The following is a 26,594-nucleotide window of genomic DNA, read 5'->3' as shown; positions in this document are numbered from 1 at the left end:
TCAAAAGATCAAGAAATTTGGAATTCTGCTCCTCATCTCTGTCTCTGCGGAGTCTCCCAGGGTATGGTACTCTGGGCTTGTAGACTCTCGGCGGCTCGCTCGGTAGCTGCTGTCTCTTGGCCTGTGCTGAACTCCCTGGGCTGCTCCTCTGATGCACCTGGGCCGGTGGAGACTCCATCTGAATCTCCTCATCCACCTGCTCCTCTAGAACTACTGCAGGCTCCTCGACGACACCTCTTCTAGACCTCTGCTGAATCCCGGGCTCATCTCGTGCCCCTGCACCACTCCTCGTTGTCACAGCTTTAGCGAATCCCTTCGGGTTTTGCTCGGTGTTACTTGGTAGCGTACCCTGCGGCCTCTCGTTCAACCTACTCGCTATCTCTCCCATCTGCCGCTCGAGACTCTGAATCGACGCTCCTTGATTCCTCATAAACTGCTCGTGCTCTCCAAGCTTCTCCTGCGTCTCCTTGTGTCGGGAATCCTCACGCGTCATAAGCTGCGACAACATCTGCGTCTGTTGCGCCATCATTTCCTCCAAGGTGGGCTTCTTCTCCCCACTGCTCGCTCCCTCACCGGCATCCTAAAATAAACTCTGGCATTGCTGAAAGCCGGGCTGGTTGCCGCTCCTCCAGTTGGAGTTCTGATTGCCTCTCCATCCCGAATTATAAGAATTGAAAGAATTTGGATTTCGGTTTGGATTTCCTATGAAGTCTACGGCCTCCTCCTGCGAACTGACTGGGCACTGAACGGTATCATGCCCCCCTCTGCAGATCTCACACAACTTGCTCTTCGTCTGCATATCCTTCACCATCTTCGCCAACGCCTCGACCTGTGCCGTTAGTGCGGTGGTGGTGTCCACCGAATGCATGCCTCATGAGATGGAATCGACGGTCTTACCTCCTCTGGCGGGTGGTCTCTGGTATCCACTCATAGCTAGTCCATTGAATAAAGCGATACATTCATCAGGGTCTTTAGTCGTCAACAGATTTCCTCCCGCCGCCGTGTCGAGCATACTCTGCGTCGCGTACGTCACTCCATTATAAAATTTCTCGACGACCGCCCAGTCTTGCAAGCCGTGGTTCGGGCACAACGCTAATAGATTCTTGAATCGCTCCCGGTCTCGTAAAAACTCTCGGTGTCCTCCATCTGAAAAGAATGTATCTGGTTACGCAAACGAGCGGCCTTAGCCGGAGGATCATATTTTTCAAGAAATTGGGTCTGCATAACAGCCCAAGTAGCTATAGAGCCTTGTGGGAGGGACTCGAGCCACATACTCGCTTGATCAGCGAGTGAAAACGGAAAGACGCGGAGCTTAACGGCGTCATCGGAAACGCCCGCAAGATGGAAAGTGTCACAGATACGCACGATGCTGGTGAGATGAGAGTGCGGGTTCTCATGAAGCAACCCGTGAAACTGAGCAGAATGAGCAATGGTATTTAGAATGTTCGACGGAATCTGCCAGTTCGTAGCAACTCCAATGGCGGGTGGTGCGATGCTGGATCTCGCGCCAGCATTGGCCGGTCGGGCCCGGTCCGCAACTGTCCTCCTCGGTGGAATGTCGCCCATGATCCTATCCCTATCGTCGGGGTCAACGGATGAAGAAGTAGACGAGGGTGAAACGGGACGATGTCTCTCACGAAACACTCTCTCTGGCTCGGGAAATGCTTCAGTGTCGGGTGGTCCACGAGATCGAGTCTGTCGCATAAAAACTATAATTAGGAATAAGATTATCTAAACTATTCTAACAAATAAGTAAAATAAAACAAAAATAATTACAAGTAGCACAAAAGATAAGTCCTAACTCGGATTGCTCTCAAAACGCCTAAAACCGTGTCCCCGGCAACGGCGCCAGAAACTTGATGTGTGTCTAATAACCCTATAATAATGACCCTCACAACTAAGCTTTAATATTAAAACGAAAATCCTAAAACCACACAAAACCGGCAAGTGTACCGATCGCAAGTAGTATAGACCTAGGAAGTCCGAGTATCGAACACATGGACACGTAAGACTCTAACGATTACTAACCCTAGACAAGACCTACCTTAGAATAATATTTAATTAATTTTTGATTGCTTTTCACTTAACTGAACTAACCTAACTGACTGACAAAACTTACTAAAAATAGAAAACTTAACGGAAAACTAACTGTGTTAACTTAGGATGGAGAAAAACGTCTACCTAGGTCTGAATCAAATTGTAGGCCTAACAAGCTAATGGATTGAATGACTTCAAGACACCGGTTCCTAAAGATGACACGACTAACGATCGCTTGGGCTCACTGGATCACCTCTCGGTTTCACTCAACAAGCCTAAACTACTCAAAATCGCCTAAACCGACCAAACCGGAAAACTATTGCTAACGTGTTCTTATGAAGGATCACCTCTCGGTCTCACCAACACTCGACCCTAATGGCAATGAATACTACACAACCAAGGATAGAGGAACAATTCAACTTAAACCAAAATAGATCAACTAGTCACTCAAAACACCTAAATCTGACAAGAAACGAATTCGCTCTCGCGCAATCCTTATTCTAGCATGTAAAGGCAATGAGACAACCCTAACTTCTTATCACCTCTCGGTCTCTAAGAAGGTGCCTAACCACTGTACTTTAACCAAATAATCATGCAACAAAACCCTACGGTTATTCCTACCGCAAACAAACCCTAAACACCAAGTCTAGAATCAAACAATGCACCGATCAATCAATACAAAACTAATCAATCAACACACGGGGTTTATGCAATGAATCACCAAAATTTCCAGCCCTTAAACACAACCTATTTCATGTCTAAATCAAACTTTACAATAGCAATTAAGGTCTATTAATCAAACAATCCATAAAACCTATCAAACACTAACAATAATCATCATTCCTAGGTAGAACTAACAAGGTTAGCCGAGTATCATAATTGGGCAGCAGCAAACACTTAATAAAATCATCATAAAACTCATACCAATCATCTTAACAATCATCCAACTATCAACAATAATCATAAGCAAGTCAATCTCTAATACAATTGCAAAACAATGTAGTCAATTGAACAAGTAAAATAATATGATGAACAATGTAAAAGATGGAAGGATATGGAGTGATTCCGGGATGCTCCTTGGCTGTAAAATTGATGGTGAATGATCCCGAGGCTTGCACTTGCTTCCTTCTTCCTTCCCTATCTGTCACACAATCAAAACCTAAGCCGAAAAAACTTTTTCTCTCTTCCTCCCTTGCTGAAAGTTGCGATCGGCCAGTAGCTTAGCTCTAGGGTTTTTTTATTTTTTATATATTATAATATAATATAAGATTTGGGCCTCCATGATGCATACGGGCCCGGCCTTGAGTTGTTTACTTGAAAACGTATGCGTAAAAGGCTCGTAAACCACTCCAAAAGCTCGATTTCTTTCTCTCTTTCACCCAAAACCTACAACATGAATAAAATTATGTAAAAGCTATCTAAAACGAGTTAAAACATATAAAATATAATATAATACGTAGATAAAACATGCCGAAAATACGTGTGTTTTACAACACATCAATGGTGAAGAGATTGAGCAGGTGGTGATGTGGGTGGTGAGAAATGAGTTGAATCATGGATAGGTGAAATCGGTGGTGTTGGGAAAGATGTATCTAGTATAGGTTCAGTGCTTGAGTATGCTGGTTCTGTGGTGACAGGAGAAGAGAGAATATCATCATTAGTTAGTTCATCAACCGGGTTTTCAATAATAGGTGCAGGGCCCGCAAACTCAACAACTTCATGACCAACAGGTTTAATCACCTCATCAGTATGTTCCATAACCTCAACATTCTCAGCCTCTGGTGCAATTAGTTCAACAATCTGCTCATTATTAGCACCATCATTTTCATTTCCCTGAACATCATTATCATCATGGCCTTCATCATTTCCACCTTCATCATCATCATCTACATCATCATCATCTTCATCGTGTCCAGGTGTGAGTGGACTTCAATTACTCCTATCCCCGGAACAAACAACCAAGGGAGAATATCCCAGTCTGCATTATCATTTAACTTACTCCTTGCCTCCTTGAGCCTTAGACAAATATTTGGGTCTTGCAGTCGAAGGACCTCTCCTATCAATTGCAGAATCTGCAAAGACCTCATGATTGTTATTTAATTGTAGTGCCCCTCTGATCGATGCTTCAGTGACTTAATGTCTTGATTTAAGACAGAGGCTTCAATTCTTTTCCCATTGATGTCATTAACATAGGTAGCAGAATTCCAGAAATCTGTGATGTGATTCCTGTATATGGTTGGGCTCTCTGTTAATGCAACTCGCAAGTTGGAGTTGTTAAGGAAATTGATGATTAACTCCAACTCCCTATTGTCATCATTTACTTCCAACAGAGCGCACATATTGTGCCTAGATTCGAACTTCATCGCCATCAGATCTGCAAAATAAGAAGATAATCAGTACCCATAAATGCACAATTGATAGCGGTGAGTAGTTAAAGAAGAATAGTGTCTTCAGTAACCTGCTCTGTAGTGGTTTGCGAACCTACACAAAACAAATAAATCATCAGTAAATATTCAATAGAAACCCTAGTTTTGAAACTTGGGGATACGATAGCGATAATCGATATCTTACCAAGGTCGAAACAAAGCTAATGGCTATGCTATGTTCGAAGAAGTATGGAGCACAAATAGAAAGTCTGAGTGAGCAGAGGTTGCACGAGCAAGAGGATTTTCTGATTAGGTTGAAAGCGGTAGATGAAATAGGTGAAAAAGTTTCTAAATCCCCTTTTTATACCTAACGTTTGGTCAGTACAATCCTGGTTTGTCGTCTAGTGCACTACAGTTGTCATTTAATTCAAATTAAATGTACCTCCCTTGCTCGAGCATACAGCCAAATAAGCAGCTGTCTCCCACTGTACTCGAAGACTATTCCAAGTCCTGCTCGACATACTTAATGTTCATTTAAGCTGCTCGAGGACCAGTATACTCGAGATAGTTTTCTCGAATATACTCGTGCTCGATACCTTAGCCAAATGTTAATTAAAATGAGCCATCACACTTGCTCGAGTATAAGGTCATAACTCGAGAGTGTTCAAACTCAATGTAATTCAGACTAGCGTGCTTGTGATATGTAGCATGCCCGGAGGTACTTAACAAAATCATCAATCATAACCCTTAATCCACGTGCTCAAATTACTTATTGGAAATATTCAGTGAATCATTCATACTCGAAACACATTTAAAATATCATCTTAACTCTACTCGAACATACTTAACAGAAGTTCTTGTGAACACCTATGCTCGTAGAGTATATGCATGCTCAACAACACTTAAAAAATTTATCATGTCAAAACATATGCTCGTGAAGTACATACATGCTCGTAAACACTTAAGAGATTTATCATGTCAAATTATGTGCTCGTAATGCAACTTCTTATTTCAGTAAATGAACCGGTGCTCGAATGACTTAGAATACATTTCTTTGTGCTCGTAGGGCATGATCTATGCTCGAATGACTTATATCCAATTACACATAACACCAGTGTGCTCGATGAGTAACAGAAATAGTGTTAAGAATAGTATCATGCTCGAAAACACTTCAACCATTTCAGAACATAGATTTGTAACACATAAACATTTGTCCAACTATTTCAACATGTACACACAAAAACTTTGCATAAATCACTAAGATTTATCATGGAAGACATTTTTTCAGACTTAAGCTTAAGTTTAAGGTGAATAAGAGATCAAAATTCAGTTGATAGGTCACTTCAAAAAAGTTTTATAGAAAGATCTCAACATGGGATCATATTGTTCAATAGTTTTCACAACAATTCATGGTCGACCTTATTATGATCTAAGTCAGGTTGACATACTGTATTAGCACTTAGCATGATTATCATAGCTTTCTGTGATATACTTAAGGTTCAATTGATGCATAAGGATGGAATGGTCAACACTTTGGACTTCAGGGTGTCCCTAATCTCCTCTCAAGGCTTATTTAGGTTTCTCCAAGTCACCCCAATTTGACTTCAACCTTGGTCAAAATGGTTTTAGAATTTGAGAAAATTTATATAAAATGTCAGACTTTAAGGTTGAACGTTGGACTTACTTGCCATCCGGACTTACATGCCTTACATTCAGGGTGTTTAGGACTTATTTGTATGCCCCACCCCTATAGTTCCCTTGGAGCCCCTTTAAGTCTGAGTTTATTTAAAATATATTATATTTGTAATACCCTTTTTTTTATAAGCTGGTACGTAAATTTATCCTTTTATTTCTGCTCAGATAAGAAATAAATCTTTTTGGGTGACCAAAACACCAACAGGCTCGTGTATGACCGGATAATTACCTTTCTGCCCATCATCCGGAGAGATGTGTTAGTGAACATACCTTAATCTTCAAATGTATCATCACATCTGGCTTAGCATGATCGTTATGTTTGTATCACATAGGCAATTACACTCATGAGAAGATACCATACAAATTATCAATGACTGAACATAAACCATTTAAGCCTATAATCAATGTGTTACAAGATTAAACAATGTACTATCATTTCCCATAAGGTTGGATACTGCATCTATATAGAAAAACATTTTAAGCTTCTTCAAAGCTTGTAACTGAATAATCTTATCATTTCTCTTATGAGTTCACCAAAGACTGTTTGCTTAGTCAAAAATCATTTATGTTTTTTTAAAATTTCACTTTCTTTGAAAAATTCATGTTGCATCTGATTTTGAGAAAACAGTTTGTCATTCAAGCACACATAACTCACAAACAGCACTTAAGATTCACACTATCAGCAAACTCATACAGTCTTGACTGTTCTTTCATTCGAGCATACAAGAATTGTATCGAGCAAACTTGGAATTTATCATTTCAATGCATGTGCTCGAAAGATTTCATGAAAGTTCAAGGCTTAATCATTGTGCTCGAGCAACAGACATGTGCTCGAAATACTTGAAATTTTTTTCAAGACATATGTCCATGCTCAAACAGCAGAAACATGTCACCTGTGCTCGAAGTACTTAAGACAAGTCTTTATGTAGCATTTTTGGTGCTCGAAGAGCAACAAAAGCAGTATCAGTCACAGACCCATGATCGAAATACTTGAATCACACAGAATATATCAAGTATGCACATATTCAAGTACAAGAAACATGAATAGCAAATACATGTTATATTTCACACACACAGTTCACCAAGCATGATTCATTCAATCAAAATGGTCAGTTAAGCACATAGCAACAAATCATGCAATCAATATCAGTGAGCAGTACAGATAGTCAGTAAGCATCTCACTTAAGCACACATCATCATGGTTTTATCTAAAGGTTTGGTGAACAGGTCAGCCAAATTATCAGATGTATCTACCATTTTCATTTCTATTAATCCTTTTTCACTACAGTCCCTAATAAAATGATGCCTAATTTCAATGTGCTTAGTCTTAGAGTGATGAACAGGAATTTTGACAATAAACATAGCAGCAATATTAACAATCAGAATAGGAGTGATTAAGAAATTCATACCATAATCTAGCAGTTGATTTTGGATCCATAGAACCTGTGCACATCAGGCAGATGCAGTGACGTAGACTGTCGCGGTCTACTCAAACAATTAATTTTAATACTTAAATACCTATAATAAGTACGGGTAAGTAAGGTCGTCTCCACAGGAACTCGAGGAAAGTGCAAGTTTATTTAATTTATAACTAATTATTTAACCTAAGCGGACAGACGATGTCAAGCGGTTTTTAGAAAAATATTTAATTAAAACTAATTATTACTTAAAAGATTTGTAAATAATATTAATAAAAAGTATTCATTCTAGGTTAGGGTTATGTGATCTATACATTAATCACAGATTCTCTTGTCTTTGGTTTTACAATAATTGCTAGTCCTATGGTTTGATTTATGATGACAAACGATAACTCAACCGAATTGTTGACACAAATGAACCCGGACTCCACAATTGCCAATTCTATGTCTAGGACAACAAACTCAATAATAAGGTTTGATGATTCTAGTTCAATGACACAAGAGTTGAAACCCTAAATGTTGATGAACAACCAAAGAAACGTTACACAAATCAATAATCGCAAACACAAACTTAAATCAACCAAATAACTAATTAAATAAGACAAATTCATATAAAATCAATCAAGCTCTTATTCATTAAGCATAAGAATATGTTCTCAACAGTATTTCACACAAAACCTTAGCCTAGAACAAACACGGGAACTTAGCCGAACATCGACATAATCGTTAAAACACTTATCTTTATGAATATACGATCTATGATGGAACCGGAATCTTCGGAATGGCTGAAAGTTGTCTTAGAACACCTCTTCTGCCTCTGGAAGTCGTGATATGCTGAATAGGGTCGAAAAATTGTTTATATAGTGAAAACCCTAATTTTTGCCGACTTTAAACATCTTCGCTTATCGCAAGGTTGCCTCTCCTGCATCTTCTCGTATCGCGAGGATGCAACTGACTTCATATTCAGATTCGTCTCGTTGAGAAACATGAAATTCATATATTATTAATTCCGTAACTCATTTTCTAGGCCGAGATATGCCCGTTTTACTAAAAGACACTTTCCTGGTAACCCATCTTGTTCAGTTTTCACTTCGGCTTCAGGTTTCTCATCCAATCCTTTCATGAATCCTTCTTAACCCTTAATACATGTTTCCCCATGCTTCCATCTTCTCGAGGCTTGCTTAATCTTTATCTTGTGGCTCTGAATTAGCTCGTTTAAGCTCCTTAACTTCCGATGTCCTGAAAACACATAACAACGCTTGAAGTACCAATGTTCATTTGTTTATTAACCTAAATATAACTAATTAATATACAATAATAACTAACTTTTACCCAACAGTCATATCCCCACACTTATCATTTTTCGTCCCGAAAATGACTTTGCAATGGAATCAGAATCAGAGATCATTCTCAAAATACTTCATAGATTATCTTAATTAAGCACAAAGAACACAAAAACCGCGATTGCCGATATAGTTGTCCACTTAAACCCACGCCTCAATACTTACCGGGAGAAATAAGTTGTGACAGTTTTATTAGTTCATATGATTAAAATGGAACCCACACCTCAAAGCCGTGAAGCCGCCTTACCATGCTTCATTATAGTTTTACCGAACTAGACCACCCCAACTTGACTTAAACCTTAAAATTAGACGATCAAAATTTTGCACATTTGTACAATTTTTCAAGCCCATATGTAATAGCTAAGACAATCTTGGATATTTTTATCGAACCGAAACCTAAATTTAAGCATTAAAGTTTACCAAAATGGCCATTAGATACGATTAAGGTGCAATTAGGTGACCAACTAGTAAATAGCCCCCACTACATGACATACCCCCGTTATCAAGCAATACCCTAAAGTCCATCACCATACTTGAGTTGGCACGAATTCATCTGTAGGGCTTACATATGACGTGTCCCGTGTGGTCCGTTTCTTAATGGTAATGAGACGCGAGCACGGGACCCCATATGACTAACAATGTATATGATCAAGTCAGTAGTGAATTTGTACTTTTAAAGCACTTTTTGTGATCATGTTTAATGACTTATGAATTGGCAGATAAATTATGGGTTTGCTCTTTTTAAGCTTATTTATTATACATAAATCCACTTAGGATTTACGCATACCCAGATGATAAACCGCATACCAACCCATGGTCTCCGAACCCCGGAGCATCCCATCAATACAGGATTTAAGACCATAAAACCATACGCCTATGAAGTGTTAACCACTTAACTAGCAGTATTTTCATTTATGTTTATATCACAAGCCATCTAGCATACTCTAACGTTAAGCCTATCCAACCATTGTACAATAACTATTCATATTAAAATATATTTTTTGTGATTAAATCTAATAAAAGGCTTGAGTATGGCGTAATCTTTCATTCCAGTCCTTACACAGGCTTAGCTAAACAAACAAAACCCTGAAGGCGTTTCCCACTAAAAATCAAGCATTTAAAGTTCAATTAAGTTTGCAACCAAATTATCCTTTCATTCTCAAGGCTGAGCCTACCGACACATCCCAAATTATGTGCGTTCCCGTTTTTTTTTTATCTCTTATTATATAATAATTTTGAAAAATAACCCCCGATTTTTCTATCATTTTCCAATATTATAAAAAAAATCTTAATTCAAGGAACATGAAAACATTTTAAAATTTTCAATTTCTCCCCCATCCCCACACTTGAGGCAAACATTGTCCTCAATGTTTAAAATTTAAGACATGAAATAGGGACGGGTTAAAATTAGCTGTTACAATTTTAAAGCCGGGCCTAATGTGATGGTGGTTATTACTAAATATACACAAATACAATTACACTTTTAACACAAATACTAATAAAACAAATAAGGTTATGAAAACGAAATCACCTGATAGAAAAGAAAACTCTCATGTGCAACTCTCGTGCCCTCGGTGATCTCTCGGTGAACTTACCTCTTCAACTCTCAACATAAAATCTGCAAACTCTCAAACATGTAGAAGCACGTTTCTCACAAGTGTTAGAAATATAGGTCTTTTAAACCGTTTACAAAACCATTAATTTTAAATTACCAACCGAATTTAATAAATTCATAACCAAATTTGTTACACGAGTAAAAATGTTAAAAGACCTAACTCACTTTCGTAGGAATCACGATTGCATTTAGCGTATGCAACAAGCCCTTTAAACCCCCCGGTAGCCCGGGTGGACGAGTATGGTCTCGTGAGGGTTTATAGTAACTACACCCACAAAGTTCAACTACAAAAAAAAATATACACATACCTGAATACAAGTCCAGGTTGCCTCCTGGTTAGCGCTAAGTTTTTGTTAAGGTCTTCAGCCGGACCGTTGCTTGATTTGGTGGTTACGGTGGTCTAATGGAACATTTACCTACCGAATTTCCCAAGTAAGCTCGGTAGTTGATATGCCTCGGCTCCTCTTCTTCTTGCTTGTTAAGTATGTTTGATGAATCCATACATGCGGACGTGAATGCACTTTTACCCTTAGAACTTCTCATATACGCCTGGTGGTTAACAAGTCGAGCACACCCACTTTTGCTTTTGTTTGAACAACCCAACTTTGATCGAAAACGAGTTGAACATTTCCCCATCGAGTTCCCGGAGTATGCTGGGTAGTTGAGGTGCCATGTGCCCCCCTTCTTCCTTGTGGTTGACATATCGATAGAAACAATATAGGCCCGTTTCACCATGTTCTGTTCAGTGTCTTCCAAACTCACTTTCCTTTTCCTTGAACTTGAACCATTCCCCCCAACTTTGTTTATTGGTGTGATTGCTATAAAAGAACAACTTGGATTCACCTGGGCTACTCTAATCATAGGCTCTTCAAAGGTTGATATGCCTTCAACCGGGTGTAAATTCACAACTTCATGCCCTAAAAGATCTGAACTGTGTCCCTCAATGTCATCTTGTTCAACCATAACCACAACATTCATTGGCTCATTGGTAATTAACAGAGTTGGTGTGGTATTAATCTCCACAACCTCTTCCTCCACTTCGTGCTCTAAAATTCCCTTAACCTCATCTATCACTTCATTATCCACCATGACACCACTAGCCAACTTCTCTCGTTCTCGTTTAATTTGGGCCACCTCTTCTAATAGTTGACTCATCAGTTCATCTTGGGCCGCATTAGACGTTTCTTGATGCTTTAACCTTTGATTTATAACCTTATTCTGAGCTTCTTGATCTCTCTTCATCTCGTTCAGAAAATCCATAACGTCTTTCATAGACTCTTCATTGTTACTAGAGGAATCTTCTTGATCTTGCAGATAATTCCTTTGATAAGTACCATCATGATTATAATGTTGAGGGACTTCTTCGTATATCAGTTGGGGGTACTCATCATAATACTAGTCTTCCTCCTCTCGGTAACTTACAAAATTTGGCGTCTCAAGTCCATCACTATCATAATCACTTGACTCATAGTAGCTTTGAGGATTGTATGAAGGTGGTTCATGGTATGGAAATGAATGGTACGGATCAACATCTTCCACGAACTCATATCCCTCATGTGGGTCATAAACCCAACTCCTTGTCATTTTGAGTTACCTACACACATGAAAAACAGAGATACCAAGCATAAAATCGAACAAATAAAACTAAAAACAAAATAAAAGAAAACACTAAACTAGCACTTTGCGCGTTGAGTCCCCGGTAACGGCGCCATTTTGACGTAGGCTATCACGGTCTACTCAAACAATTAATTTTAAGACTTAAATACCGATAATAAGTATGGGTAAGTAAGGTCGTCTCCACATGAACTCAAGGAAAGTGCAAGTTTATTTAATTTATAACTAATTATTTAACCTACGCGGACAGACGATGTCAAGCGGTTTTTAGAAAAAGATTTAATTAAAACTAATGATTACTTAAAAGATTTGTAAATAATATTAATAAAAAGTATTCATTCTAGGTTTGAGTTATGTGTTCCATACGTTAATCACAGATTCTCTTGTCTTTGGTTTTACAATAATTGTTAGTCCTATGGTTTGATTTTTGATGACAAACGATAACTCAACCGAATTGTTGATACAAATGAACCCAGACTCCACATTGCCAATTCTATGTCTAGGACAACAAACTCAATGATAAGGTTTGATGATTCTAGTTCAATGACACAAGAGTTGAAACCCTAAATGTTGATGAACAACCAAAGAAACGTTACACAAATCAATAATCGCAAACACAAACTTAAATCAACCAAATAACTAATTAAGCAATACAAATTCATATAAAATCAATCAAGCTCTTATTCATTAAGCATAAGAATCTGTCACAACAGTATTTCACACAAACCTTAGTATAGAACGAACACTGGAACTTAGCCGAACATCGATATAATCGTTAAAACACTTATCTTTATGAACATACAATCAATGATGGAACCCTAATTTTTGCCGAATAGGGTCGAAAAATTGTTTATATAGTGAAAACCCTAATTTTTGCCAACTTTAAGCATCTTCGCGTATCGCGAAGTTGCATCTTCTGCATCTTTGCATATTGCTAAGATGCAACTGACTTCATTTCAGATTCGTCTCGTTGAGAAACATGAAATTCAAATATTATGGATTTCTTAACTCATTTTCTAGGCCGAGATATGTCCGTTTTACTGAAAGACACTTTCCTGGTAACCCATCTTATTCAGTTTTCACTTCGGCTTCAGGTTTCTCATCCAATCCTTTCTTGAATCCTTCTTAACCCTCAATACATGTTTCCCCATGCTTCCATCTTCTCGAGGCTTTCTTAATCTTCATGTGGTGGCTCTAAATTAGCTCGTTTAAGCTCCTTAACTTCCGATGTCCTGAAAACACATAACAACGCTTGAAGTACCAATGTTCATTCGTTTATTAACCTAAATATAAATAATTAATATTCAATAATAACTAACTTTTACCCAACCATCATGCAGCAATGTACTTAGCTTCAGCAGTTGAGATGGACACAGTAGTTTGCTTCTTGCATTGCCAAGACACCAGCCTGTTTCCAAGAAACTGGCACCCTCCTGAAGTTGACTTCCTACGCATGTTGCAACCATCATAGTTACTGCCTGTATATGCCATTAAGTCAAAAAAGGGGTTCTTTAGGTGCCAAATTCCTAAGTATGGTTTTCCTTTAAGATATCTAAAAATCCTCTTTACTGCCAATGTGTGGGAGACCTTGGGATTAGCTTGAAATCTTGCACAAACACACACAGCAAACATAATATCTGGCCTAGATGCTGTCAGATACATCAATGATCCTATCTTGGCCCTATACTCATGCTGGTCCACTGGCTCCCCATTTTCATCATGTACCATCTTCTCATGTGTGTCCATTGGTGTGGACATTGTCTTGTAATCCTGGCACTTGAATTTGTTGAGTATTTCTTGAACATACTTTGATTGATTTATGAAAATTCCATCTGCCTTCTGTTGTACTTGTAGTCCAAGGAAAAAGTCCATTTCTCCCATAGAACTCATTTTGTACTTTGACTTCATCATTTGTACAAAATCTTTACACATGTGTTCATTTGTTGAACCAAATATGATGTCATCAACATATACATGTACCAGCAGTAGATCTTTCTTCCATTTCTTATAAAATAAAGTCTTGTCAATGGCTCCACGGCAGAATCCATTATCCAACAGGTGGTTTGGCAACTCATCATACCAAGCTCTAGGAGCTTGATGTAATCCATACAATGATCTACTTAGCTTGTACAACTTGTTTTGATGGATTGGATCTTCAAATCCAGGTGGTTGGGCTACATAAACTTCTTCATCAATCTTCCCATTTAGAAATGCAGATTTGACATCTAATTGATAGACTTTGATGTTCATGGATGCTGCATATGCTAGGAAGATTCTTATGGCTTCTAGTCTTGCAACAGGGGCAAAGACTTCTTCAAAGTCTACTCCTTCTTTTTATAAGCACCCTAGAGCCACCAGTCTTGCTTTGTTCTTGATGACTAACCCTTTTTCATCCTTTTTGTTCCTGAAGACCCACTTGGTGCCAATTGCATACTTTCCTCTGGGTTTGTCAACCAAATCCCAAACATGTAAGTCTCTAAATTGAGCCAATTCCTCCTGCATGGCTTCTACCCAACTGTTGTCTTTTAAAGCTTGATTGATGTTCTTTGGTTCAACTTGGGATAGAAAACAGGCATAGAGGCAGATGTTTGCTTTTCAGAAGAACTTCTTGTCACTCTTTCATGCAAGTCACCAATAATGTTCTCAACAGGATGATTTCTTTCAGTAGAGATAGTCTGAACAATCTATTGTGCTGTTACTACTGATTCAAGATTTGTCATATCCACATCAGCAGTTTCATTCAGAGGTAGTTCTTCAGATTCAGTAGTCACTTGGTTTAGAGTATTTGCGGATGAGGATGCTTCATTGGTTCTAATATGAAGAGAGTCAAACAATAACTGGAATATGTCTTCAAATCTGTCTATCTTTCTTGATTTCTCTGAGCTCTGTGTTACCCTCGAACATATCTATAACAGCATCATACATCTCCTTTTTGGTTTTGTAATGATTGACACTAGTCAATATTTCCCAAGAGAGACCTAATTTCAGCATAGACAGTGCCTTTTCATCTCGCTTCTTCATCTTGCTCTCAATAGTGGCATTGTTGTTTGGAGCAAGGGAAGGAACATATTGTCCATCCCTGATAGAGTTCCACAGCTTAGGGTCATTGTAGTTGACAGCAGCTTCAAATAATACTTTCCATTTGATGAAGTTTTCTTGTCCTATTAGTCTTGGAATCTTGTTTGTTGAGACCTCTTGATCATCCATCTTCTCATATCTGAACTTTCACAGATGAAATCTTTGTAAAGCTTCAACTTTATCACAAACCTTCAGTCCCGTGGCCTTCAACGAGCTTCCATAGCTCTGATACCACCTGTCAGGACCGGTATATCTGGTGCAAACCTTAAGTAGGTTGACAAGAACACACAGATCTAGTAACCCAAAGGCCTATTGAATATTCCGGCGGAATCAGAATACTCAACGGGTGGGAACAAAGGTGCGATACAATGAACAGGAAACAATAATAGATAATCGGTAAGAACAAAATCAAAGACAAAGATTCACTATATTTAATATATCATTCAATGAAACAGTGAAAGGAATGTCTATGGTTTCGAGTTGGCAGCAGCGGCTGTACGAGGAGACAAAAAGAATATTTGTTGGAATGTTTGTGACCTCGTATTCTGTTCTTATCCGCTCATCTCCCTAGAATGGAAACCTAGGACTCTATTTATAGCCCTGACATTCCTTCTTTAACTCCTAATTATTACATAATGAGTGACAAAGAAAAATACAAGTGTAGTAGTCTTCGAGCACGATATCTATCTTGCTCGAGCAGACTTGTTATGCAGTGCATGCTCGATAAGTGACTTCGAGCATTCTTTACTTAGAATAATTTCTGATAGAAATTATTTTTCTCTAGCATGCTTCATCCTTCTTGACTAATTCTTGCTTTCCTCGAATTTTTCCTTCGAGCAAGCCTATTCTTCTTGATGTCTTCAATTCTGCCTTAACTTACTTAGCAATCTTCAGCATGCTCGGACATGAAGCTTGCTTGGAACTAAACCATGCTCGAAGTCTATACTTGGAATATTGACATCTTCTTATTGCATCCATGCTCGTCACCAATGTGCTCGGACATCCTATGCTCAGATCACTTGGCTAAAACTTGAATGATCAAGTTGTTTGCTTGATTAGCAATCCATACTCGATAGAAGAACACTCTTGCTCGGAGAAGTGTAGTTAGCTCGAAGCCTTTAACACTTAGAAGAATACGCTGAAAGACCATGCTCGAGGTAGTAGACCATGCTCGATGATCTAGGCTTGCTCGTATTCCATACTTAGCCGATTTCTTGAGGGGTTAAAAAGATTCTAATCTTCCTTTATAAATATCCGACTCAACATATGTGTGAAAAGCCACCGCATTAAAAGTGTTTTAAAGGGCAATTGAACAATAGTTGAAAGAGAAGATCAACAAAAAGATGTGAAGCTGGTGGATAGAGATCTTGGTTCCTACGAGTGTTTACATGGTAACATGCTTGCTACAAAGATGACGAAATCAACCAAAATTTGTGACTGAATAAAGCTAGTGGATAGAGATCTTGGTTCATACGAGTGCTTACATGGTAACATGCCTGCTACAAAAATGACCAAATCAACCGAATTTGTGATGGAATAAAGCCAGTGGTTTAGTACGATCCATAGTAGTTAATGGGTTGTATCCCTTACATAAATATTATTTATTTAATACTTTAAACCGACATTGTGAATCGGTCGTCTGGATGCTTCCTTCACTTATTTTTGAGAGTATTGATTGCGTAACACACATATTCACTTTCTTTATAGAGTGAATTTAGGTGCTTGTCGAGAAAATTGCTCATCTCAACTTTCCAAAGAGGTGTATGATTTGGTAATAAACATGTTGATTAGCATATTTTGTGGAGAGATAATAAACATGGAGGTGGGGTTTAATTAGGATTTGAGAGATAGTTGATGAAAAATGTCGTTGGATCCGACGGTTCTTTAACAAATTATGTCGGATCCGTTAATACGTTAACACGTGGCGAAATTTTATAGGTTAACGAATTATGCCAGCGGTTGATGAAATTCCGTCGGATCTGACAGAGAAAAATAACTATTTTAATTATTTTTCTTTTTTTCAAAATCTTGGCTAAAGTTGAAAATGCTTGGCCAAAATACCTATGATAGGAATTTTCCCACATGCCAAGTTGTCAACCCATTCGTCCGTTTACTTTAGAAAATAACAAACTATACTATACATATAACAAACGTATATACATTCTTCATACTTTTTTTTCTATCAATCGAAAGCCTCAACGTCTCTTAAAATAGTTTATAATTTTGACCATAACGTCTTGAGGTAAAACACGTCTTGAAGTGGGGACCTAATTTATTATAGCATCAGATCTCATTTCTTAAACAACCAATTAAAATTTAAAATAAAAATGACTAAAAAGGCCATTGATTAACTCAAACTAATGTAGTAAGGCTCAAACGTGTACCATTGAAAGCGATTCCATCAATACGTTCTCTCATCTCCTCACTCAAATAGTTTTGCCAATCTCCGTTCTCTCCTTTTCTGAAGAAGTCTCGCTTCTCTATCTTTCGACACCCGTCTTGTTCACCTCTAGATTACTCAAATTCTCAAAGCTTAACTATCTCCCACACCAATCCTTTCTCCTATTCCTCCGTGGTTACCGGCTTCCCCATGAAATCAGCCAACTTACTCACCACCACCTCCTTTGGCGATTTCTTCATCTCCTCATACTTGAAGAATATAATCTTAGCTCTCCAGTGTGAAAAAACATGTTCCCAAAATGCCTCATCCAACGAAAGGGGAGGCAGATCTTTTGATCTAAGTTTGATCATGAAGTGCCACATGGAAATCAACACATCTTTCAGATTTCTACAGACACATAGACGAACTTGCAACCACTCATGCAAGCGGGTAATAGAGTGCGTAGCGAAGAGTCTAGGGGCTAAGAAGTTGGAGAAGTCCATAAACGGGTAGGTGTTGTGAAGATGGTGGTCGGAGAAGGGTAGAGAACATTAGAGCTTTGAGCCAAGTGGTGTTGGACTTCATGAAGGAGGCCAATATAATGTCAGTGGGCTAAGATTTGAAGAAGCTGTGTAGAAGCAGGTTGCTTTTTAGGGAGAAGCCTTTGAAGTTTTGCTGGTGTTGTATCCTCCATCCATTGCCTTTAGATAAAGTTTCTATCAAGTGTTTGTGTTTCTCGCAAATCATGGCGGTATCTTCTTCTGATCCTGGTGCACTTGGGAAACCAGACACTTTTTTCGAAATAGGAAATTTGATACAGTAGAAATGGTTTCTAGGAGAGATAAAGAGTGATAATGGTTTCTAGGTGATTCACCATTTGAAATAGCGATCTCTGATTAAATATAGAGGTTGTCATTTTTTATTGGGTGAATTGGACAAGTAGCTGGTGTTCCATCATTGGAAATGGCGGATGTGATACATTTTTGGTGTGATATGCCATTTGAAATGACAAGTGACGTCTGGACATCCATCATTTCAAATGGCAAGTGTGAAGAGTACCTACCAGATTTGACATTTAATTTGACTACTCCTCATTTTTCATTTTTCTTTTTATATTTATTGTGTTATATGTTTTTACTTTTATTTTATTTTTTAAAAAAACTAATAAATAGTATTATTTATAAAATAATATAATTAACTATTAAAAATTAATTAGTATTATTAAAAAGAGTAATCCCTATATGAGAGAGCTTATCATGGATCTAGATCTTTTGATTACATCGATGCTCATGTTGACTAGGTATATGGTTATGCTCGAGATATGTTAGTGTGTGTGATATGTAGATTGAGAGAACAATTCGGCAGAGTAACGAGAGGATTCAAGGAATAATCAGAACTATTGCTATTAGAATAGATTACAGGGGTATATATCAAGAAGCAAGGCAATTTGTTCTTTTGTTAATGAGTGATCAACAAATTCACCTTCTTCGATCTCATCTGCATTCACCATACTATACACAATCCCATCCATACCAACAAACAAAATCATATTGGCCGAAATAACATCAATCGGTTTGGCTCTGGTGTAGTCTTTGTATTGAACAATCTGTAGATTACTAGCTTCAGAACCACCAGCACTCGCATCAGTCTTATTTCCCGCCGACGGTTTGGAACTTCCGCCCGATTGCTGATCTACCCCACCCCCTGCACCATCTTGATCATCTTCATCGTTCTTTAATTTCTTCAACTCATCTTCTTTACAAGTCAACTGAAGAATGATCTCATCCTGTTTATCCAATCTCTCCCCCTGAGCAGCAATCAGGTCTCGAAGTTCCCTGTTTTCACGTTGAGTGAACTGGATATGCCGCAGCAAATTACTTTGTGCTAACTCATGAGCAACTCTATCTGCTTGCATTTGAGTGTGCTGTAAATGCAACAGATTCATCATGTGAAACCATTGAGCTTGGGGAGCCATATGATAGAAATTCGGATGCACCGGTTGCATAGGACCCTAAGGACGACTGAATGACATAAAGGAATGCTCAGGTCTTGGCAATGGTGTCGGAGTAACAGGAGTAGTAGGAGTAGTTGGCTGTGGTGTAGGCATCCGTGCCAATACAGTTTGTAATACGTCTCCAAAATAAGGATCAGGCCTCACCTGTAGTAGCCAAAGTCAGAGTTGGAGGCATTGGAGAAGTAGGCATTTGCACAGGTGTTGGAGAACGAGGAAAATCTGTAATGGAAGTAGGAGTAGGAGATCGTGGAATTCTCTGTTGAACTTGAGAAGTAGTAGCAGGAATAACTGAAGTAGAAACAACAGTAGATGGTACAAATGGTTGACTAGGTATCTCTATACCCGAACCCCTTCTAAATCGTTGTTTCTTGGGTTTCTCCCCCTTTTCCAACATCGGTTCTTTTCCTTTACACTTACGCTTTTGTTCATAACTTAACTCGGCTTGTGGTCCAGGACCACCATCACCACCATTCCCACCACCACCACCTTCACGTTCAGAATCGGAGTCATCATGAATCCAACGATCATTAGGGGGTGCAATGTAATCAATATTCACCAAGTGACCAATCAAACGCTTGAATTTTGGTCTATCTGCAAGACTCTGATCTCAAATGTCTCATGGTCTCCTCATCCATATGCTTTAACTTCATCACATCATCCTGATCTTTAATCAACTCAAGTTAGAGATCATTGATTATCATCTGGAGGAATCTTGGATACATTAAAAACTTATGGCGTCTCGTCAAGTTCTCCTTCAAGTGATAATAAACCATTTCAGAGAAGTTAAATGGTTTATTCAACACCAAGGCGACAAAAGCAGATTGCAACATGGCTCGAAACTCATCAAATCCACCTCTTCGTCCACCAAGACAGTGTATCAATACATGTAACAAGTACTTGTATTGTTCACATAAATTAACCTTGTTGTACATGGACCTCCCCAGATCACCATTATACTTTACACGGCTGAATAACTCTCTAATCAAATCCTTATCGAACTCACATGGATCGTCAATTGTATCAATAAAACCCAACGAATCTCGAATAACTCTAACATCGATCACCACTCGCTTGTCTTGAATAACAGCCTCGATCTAATTCTCTGCTTCATTCAATCGAGCTGTATCCCAGAACGCACGTATAATCTTCTGATAGACCACTCGCTTGTCTTGAATAACAACTCAATGCCGCCACATACTCCGCTTCGGCTGTTGAAGTTGAGACCGTTGTCTGCTTCTTACACTGCCAGGAAACAAGCCGGTTTCCTAAGAATTGACATCCCGCTGATGTAGACTTGAAGTTAATTTTGCATCCTCCGTAGTCCGAGTCAGTAAAAGCGGTGAGATCGAACTTATCGTCTTTGGAGTACCTTAACCCGATGTCTGGATTTCCCCTCAGATAATGTAAGATGCGCTTTACTGCCACCAGGTGAGTCACTCGGGGACTCGATTGGTACCTAGCACACAAACAAACAGCAAACATAATATCAGGTCGCGATGCAATCAAATACAAGAGAGAACCAATCATAGCACGATATAGGGTTGGATCAACGATATCCTCCAATTCATCCGGTGATAAATTGTGACCCACGGGAAGAGGTGTTGAGGGAATTTTGTCGTCGGATATCTTGAATCAGCTCAAGACATCATTCACATATTTTGTCTGATGGATAAAGATCCCGATGTTAGACTGGTGAACTTGCAAACCCAAAAAGAAACTCATCTCTCCCATCGAACTCATCTCAAACTTTTTCTGCATCGTCTTCTCAAAATCTTTACATAAGTTGTCATTTGTCGAACCGAAAATAATATCGTCCATGTAGATTTGGACAAGGAGCAGATCATCACCCACGTTCTTATAGAATAATGTACAATCCACAGTCCCTCTCTTGAACCCACTTTCAATCAGATGGTCAGCCAACGTGCTGTACCAGGCTCTCGGGGCCTGATGTAAACCATAAAGAACCTTGTTTAACCGATAAACACGCTCGGGAAAGTCTGGATCCTCGAAACCGGGAGGCTGTTTCACATACACTTCCTCATGAATAGCTCCGTTTAAGAACGCCGATTTCACATCCATTTGATAAACCTTAAAATTCTTATAGGCTACATAGGTAAGAAAGATACGTATAGCCTCCAGTCGTGCTACCGGAGCATATACTTCAGTGTAGTCTATGCCTTCTTGTTGATTATATCCAAGTACGACCAATCGTGCCTTGTTTCTCACGATTACCCCGCGGTCGTCCTTTTTGCACTTAAAGACCCATTTAGTTGGAATCGCCTTCTTTACGCGATCGGGTTTATCTATTAAGTCCCATACACCCAGTCGTATGAACTGTTGCAGCTCCTCCTGCATAGCTTCAACCCAAGACGGTTCCTTGATTTCCATTGCGACACTTGTCAGTTCTATATGTGATAGGAAGCAGGTGTATTGTGCGATACTGAGAATACCCGAAGAGTGCAAATCCGCATAAGCACAAACTATCGAATCCTCGGTAGGAGATACATTACGATCAACTTGATCATCATATACATTGGCCAATTGGTGTCTTGTGCGAACCCCATTGTTCATATCATCAATTATATGTTCCTGTGGATGCTTTGTATGAATCCTTATGGTAGGATTTGCAGGAACAAATATGTTGTCACCTAAATTGGTGATATTTTCCTCCGCTGTGTCTAAAGAGACAGTCGGTGAATCATCACTGATTAGAATTGGCTCGTTAGTCTCTGGAGCTTCATCTATCATTACAGACGATGAATCCACAAAATCAGCATCATCGGGTCGTTTCTGATACGTTAGGTGAGTCATTTACATCAACTAAAGAACACCTTGGATTCGGAAGACATTGTTCCTCCAAATAAGATCTAATGAGATCTTCAGGGACTTCTTCAGCTATTGAAGTAAATGAATTAAATAATTCATCGCAATCGAACATCCAGTTGGGACTAGTACCAGTTGGTGGAGTAGTATAACTTTGGCAATCAAACGTGATACCATTCTTCCACACAACCTGAAGAAATATTGAATATCCGCTTCTTAAGAGAGTTGTATCCCAAGAAATAACCCTCAAAAGCTTTCTCATCGAACTTTCCAGCATCTCTCTTCAAAACAGTACACGGACACCCGAATGGCTCCAAATACTTTAAGTTCGGCTTACGATTATTCAGAAGCTCGTAACTCGTCTTCTTGAGCTTCTCTACAGTTAGTACGTGATTCAGTGTGTAGCATACGGTATTCACAGCTTCGTTCCAGAATTGAACAGGTAGCTTTGAATCAGCGAGCATCGTTCTTGCAGCTTCAATCAGCGTACGATTCTTTCTTTCAGATATACCATTCTGTTGAGGAACATAAGGTGCACTGAATTCCCGATGAATTCCTTTCTGAATGCAAAAGAAATCCAATACATTATTTCTGAATTCAGTTCCGTTGTCACTACGAATTCGTCTCACTTTCAGTTTGTAAAGTGATTCAATCTTTGTGATAAGAATCTGAAGGAGTCTGATCCTTCAATCCCAAAAATAACACCCATGAGTAACGTGAGAAATCATCTGTTACTACTAAACAGTAAAAATCTCTAGCAATACTGGCACGGTTCACCGCACCGAAGAGATCCATATGAAGTCGTTCCAGAGGAGTAACAATCGTGTTTAGTGACTTGCTTGGATGTGATTTCTTCTTTTGTTTCCCCTTCTTGCACGCGACGCAGTGATCATTGAACTTGAAATTATTGAGGGACACACCATCCACTAAATCGTTTGACATAAGAAAGTTCATCTTTCGTAAGTGAATGTGTCCCATGCGTCGATGCCAAAGAATAGAATCCTTTTCAGTAGCTTTTGATACGAAGCAAGTAGCTAAGGGTGAAACCGGTACATCATAACTCATGTCAAGTATATAAATATCATTTGATAGAGGTGATCGCATAACAACCATGTCTTCAGGAATCGTGTATCCCGGTTGAAGGATGACACATTCGTTGTCGGTGAAAATAGTGGTAAATTTCTTATCACAAATCTGTGACACGCTCAACAGATTATGTTCCACCTTTTCACAATAATTAACTTTTTCAAACGTCACTTTCCCGTTTGAAACTTCTCCCTCCTTCGTAATCATTCCACCATGGTTACCAGCAAACGCAACATAACCCCCTTGAATATCTTTGACGTTATTCAGAAGAACCAGGTTGCCGGTGATATGCCGAGAACATCCACTATCCAATATTCATTTGTAATTAGACACGGACCTAGATGTACTCTGCACAAACAAGTAAAATGATTAGTTCAAAAAGGCAGCCCAAGCCTCAGTCTTGGGCTCTCCCTTTGATACTTTCGGAGAATATGATAACTTAACACTTGTATTCGGTACTTGAGAATAAGTGACAAGTTTCTTGTTTTTCATCTTTAAGTATCCATCACATATTCTACCCGAATCAGTGTTTGAACAAATAGGTTGAGCACGATCAACACATTTGTTTGATACATTAAATGATTCAATCCTAACAATTTTCCTAGGATTGACTTCAGAATACATTATGACACTTTCATCAACTTGTTATTCTTTTGTTCTGAAATTCATATCAGTGTTACTATTTAATGACACTTTGATCTCATTAACCTTTGCTTTACATTTTTTAGAAACGTGTCCCCGTTCTCCACATTTAAAACATAAACGCGAGTCAAAAGTCTTATGTAGTGATCTACTTGTTTGACTTTCAAGCACGGGTTGAGACTTAGAATCTTCAAAAGACACTTTCTTAGTACCAGCAGATGTAAATCCCTTTTTATTTTGGAAAAATTCTAGGTTGGTAGAATTGGATGAATTCTCCATCCCAGATGATTTGACAAATTTTATGGGTTTAATTGTGGTGCTTTTTGTCTTTTCTTCAACATGTTTATATTTGCTTTTGTTAAAGTTGTTCAAGTTCGGTAACTTTGGAAGTATCATCTTGAAAGACACTTTCTATCATTTCCGGATTTAGAAGATTCAAAGGAACTTCCTTATCCGAAAAAACTTTTGAAAGACCTTTTAATTTAAAAATCTTTCCACTTGAAGATTTCGGTTTAGGATTAATGAATCTCATCAACTCCTCATTAGACACCGAAGGCTTGTCTGATTGAGATACATTATATGTTACCTTAGAAATTTATGAAGTGTTTGATGAAACACCCGAAGGCTTTGAACCATACACTTCTTTTTCAAAATCTTCGGGTTCACACAGAATGTGATTGTCAACTAGTATATCTTTATTTTTGACAATCTCATCTGGTTCAGACAGCTCCTCGATTGAACCATCCAAGTCATTTTTGGTAAAAACATTTTTACTTTTGATATGAATCGATTCACGAGTAGTTTCAATTGTATCAACATTTTCAGATTTAACAGTAGGCATATCTGAACATTTTTCCACATCAGGAATGCTACTGTAATCGTGCTTAAAAGGAGGTGGAATTTCGACATAACCCAAACCTGTTTTTCCATTTTTCTTATGTGAATGGTTAACTTCGATTATTTCATTTAAAAGAAATGAAGAATCTCTGAATTTTCCAAGCTTATTTTTAAGTTCCATTACTTCATTTTCGAGATTGGAAATACAGGTTCGGAGTCGAAGAATCTCCTTAAAATGTTGATCAACTCGATGATCTTACATTGAACCTTAGCTTTAAGATCATGATTGCTTTCAGACAGTTTTTGAATTTTAAGAGTTGATTGCTCTAATAATTTTGTTTTCGGTTTGTAGAATTCATTGACCATAAAGTGATCTTTTGTGACAGTATTGTTCTGATTTAATGCTGTTTCAAGTTTGACTTTTAATACAACACACTCAGCACAATCAATCACTTCAGATGAAAGTTCAGATACATTAAATTGAGGTTGAAAACATACCTCATCAATCTTAGCCATGCATGCATAAGATTCAACTTGATCAGGGATTGATTCAGTTTGAGAAGACAGGCTTTGATCAGTATCTGTCTCAGAATCAGATGAATCAGTTCCCTCAGATACATTATCACTGCTAGCATCTTCGAATTTCTCTATTGGTTCAACAATTGCCACATTTGCTTGATTTCCCTACAGACGTTAAGACCAATCAACAACTTTATTAACCACCAGAGCTTGAGTAGCAGGAGACTTATCTTGTTCACCACCAGATATAGTCGTTTTACTCTTATCCCCACCAAATGAATTCTTCCCTGAAGATCTTTCTGAATTGCGCGGCCCCGAATATTCTTTTCTTGGCTTATCACATTCTTTGGCAAAATGGCCAAAGTCCCCGTAATTGTAACATTTCACCTTCAGTTTATCAAATCCGACCCTTTTATTCAAAGCAGGAAGATCTTTCCCAGTACGCTGCATGAATCTCTTTACCTTTCTAACGATTATAGCCAAGTTCCACTTGAGATCCATTAATTCAAGATCATCCGGGTCAATTTGATCATAATCTTCATTTGTTAATTCACTTGTAGCAATCTTGCTTCCAACAAGCTGTTCATATGAAGTCATGAAAGCACACAAGAATGCAAACTGTTGTTCAGCCTCTTGCAGATTTACTTTAGGCAAGCTTGATGATGGAGCACTTGTGTTTGCATTAGCTCCATTTGCCATAAAGCATACATTAGAAGAACAGTTTACATTAGGAATTTCTTCTTGCGATTGAGCAAAGAAAGCATTGATTGGTACAGAACTTGAAGAAATATTTTGCTGGCAAGGCACCCCCATAGAGTGAAGGGTTTTGAGTTGAAGATTGCTTATTTTGATTTTCTTTCAACGAGTTTTGAAATTTAATATCAAATTCCCTTTCTTCAATCTTGTTGATGAATTGCACAGCTGTGAGCTCGGTGTTTCAAAAGAAACAGAAAAGTTGAATATGAAGGAGGTAAAGCATTCTTCAATGTATCAATCTTATCTGTTTCAGTTGGCTCAAGATTGACACTTGACATCTCCACAATCAAATGACTAAATCGGTTAATCATCTCTTCAACTGTCTCTTTTTTCATCAAAATAAAATTTCTAAATTGAAATTTTACGAGCGT

General features: G+C 38.5%; 1 pseudogene; it reads right to left on the bottom strand.

Moving 5' to 3' along the window:
- Positions 1 to 17,518: 17,518 nt before the first annotated feature.
- Positions 17,519 to 26,280, bottom strand: LOC143593224 (flavonol 3-sulfotransferase-like; annotated as a pseudogene).
- Between the last annotated feature and the right edge of the window lie 314 nt (positions 26,281 to 26,594).

Source organism: Bidens hawaiensis, unplaced genomic scaffold (genome assembly GCF_021521415.1).
Source record: "Bidens hawaiensis isolate Kalapana, Puna unplaced genomic scaffold, B.hawaiensis_p1.1 tig00041853_1, whole genome shotgun sequence".
NCBI lineage: Eukaryota > Viridiplantae > Streptophyta > Magnoliopsida > Asterales > Asteraceae > Bidens > Bidens hawaiensis.
The sequence above is the reverse complement of the archived record's forward strand: the minus strand, read 5'-3'. Positions and strand labels throughout refer to the sequence as shown.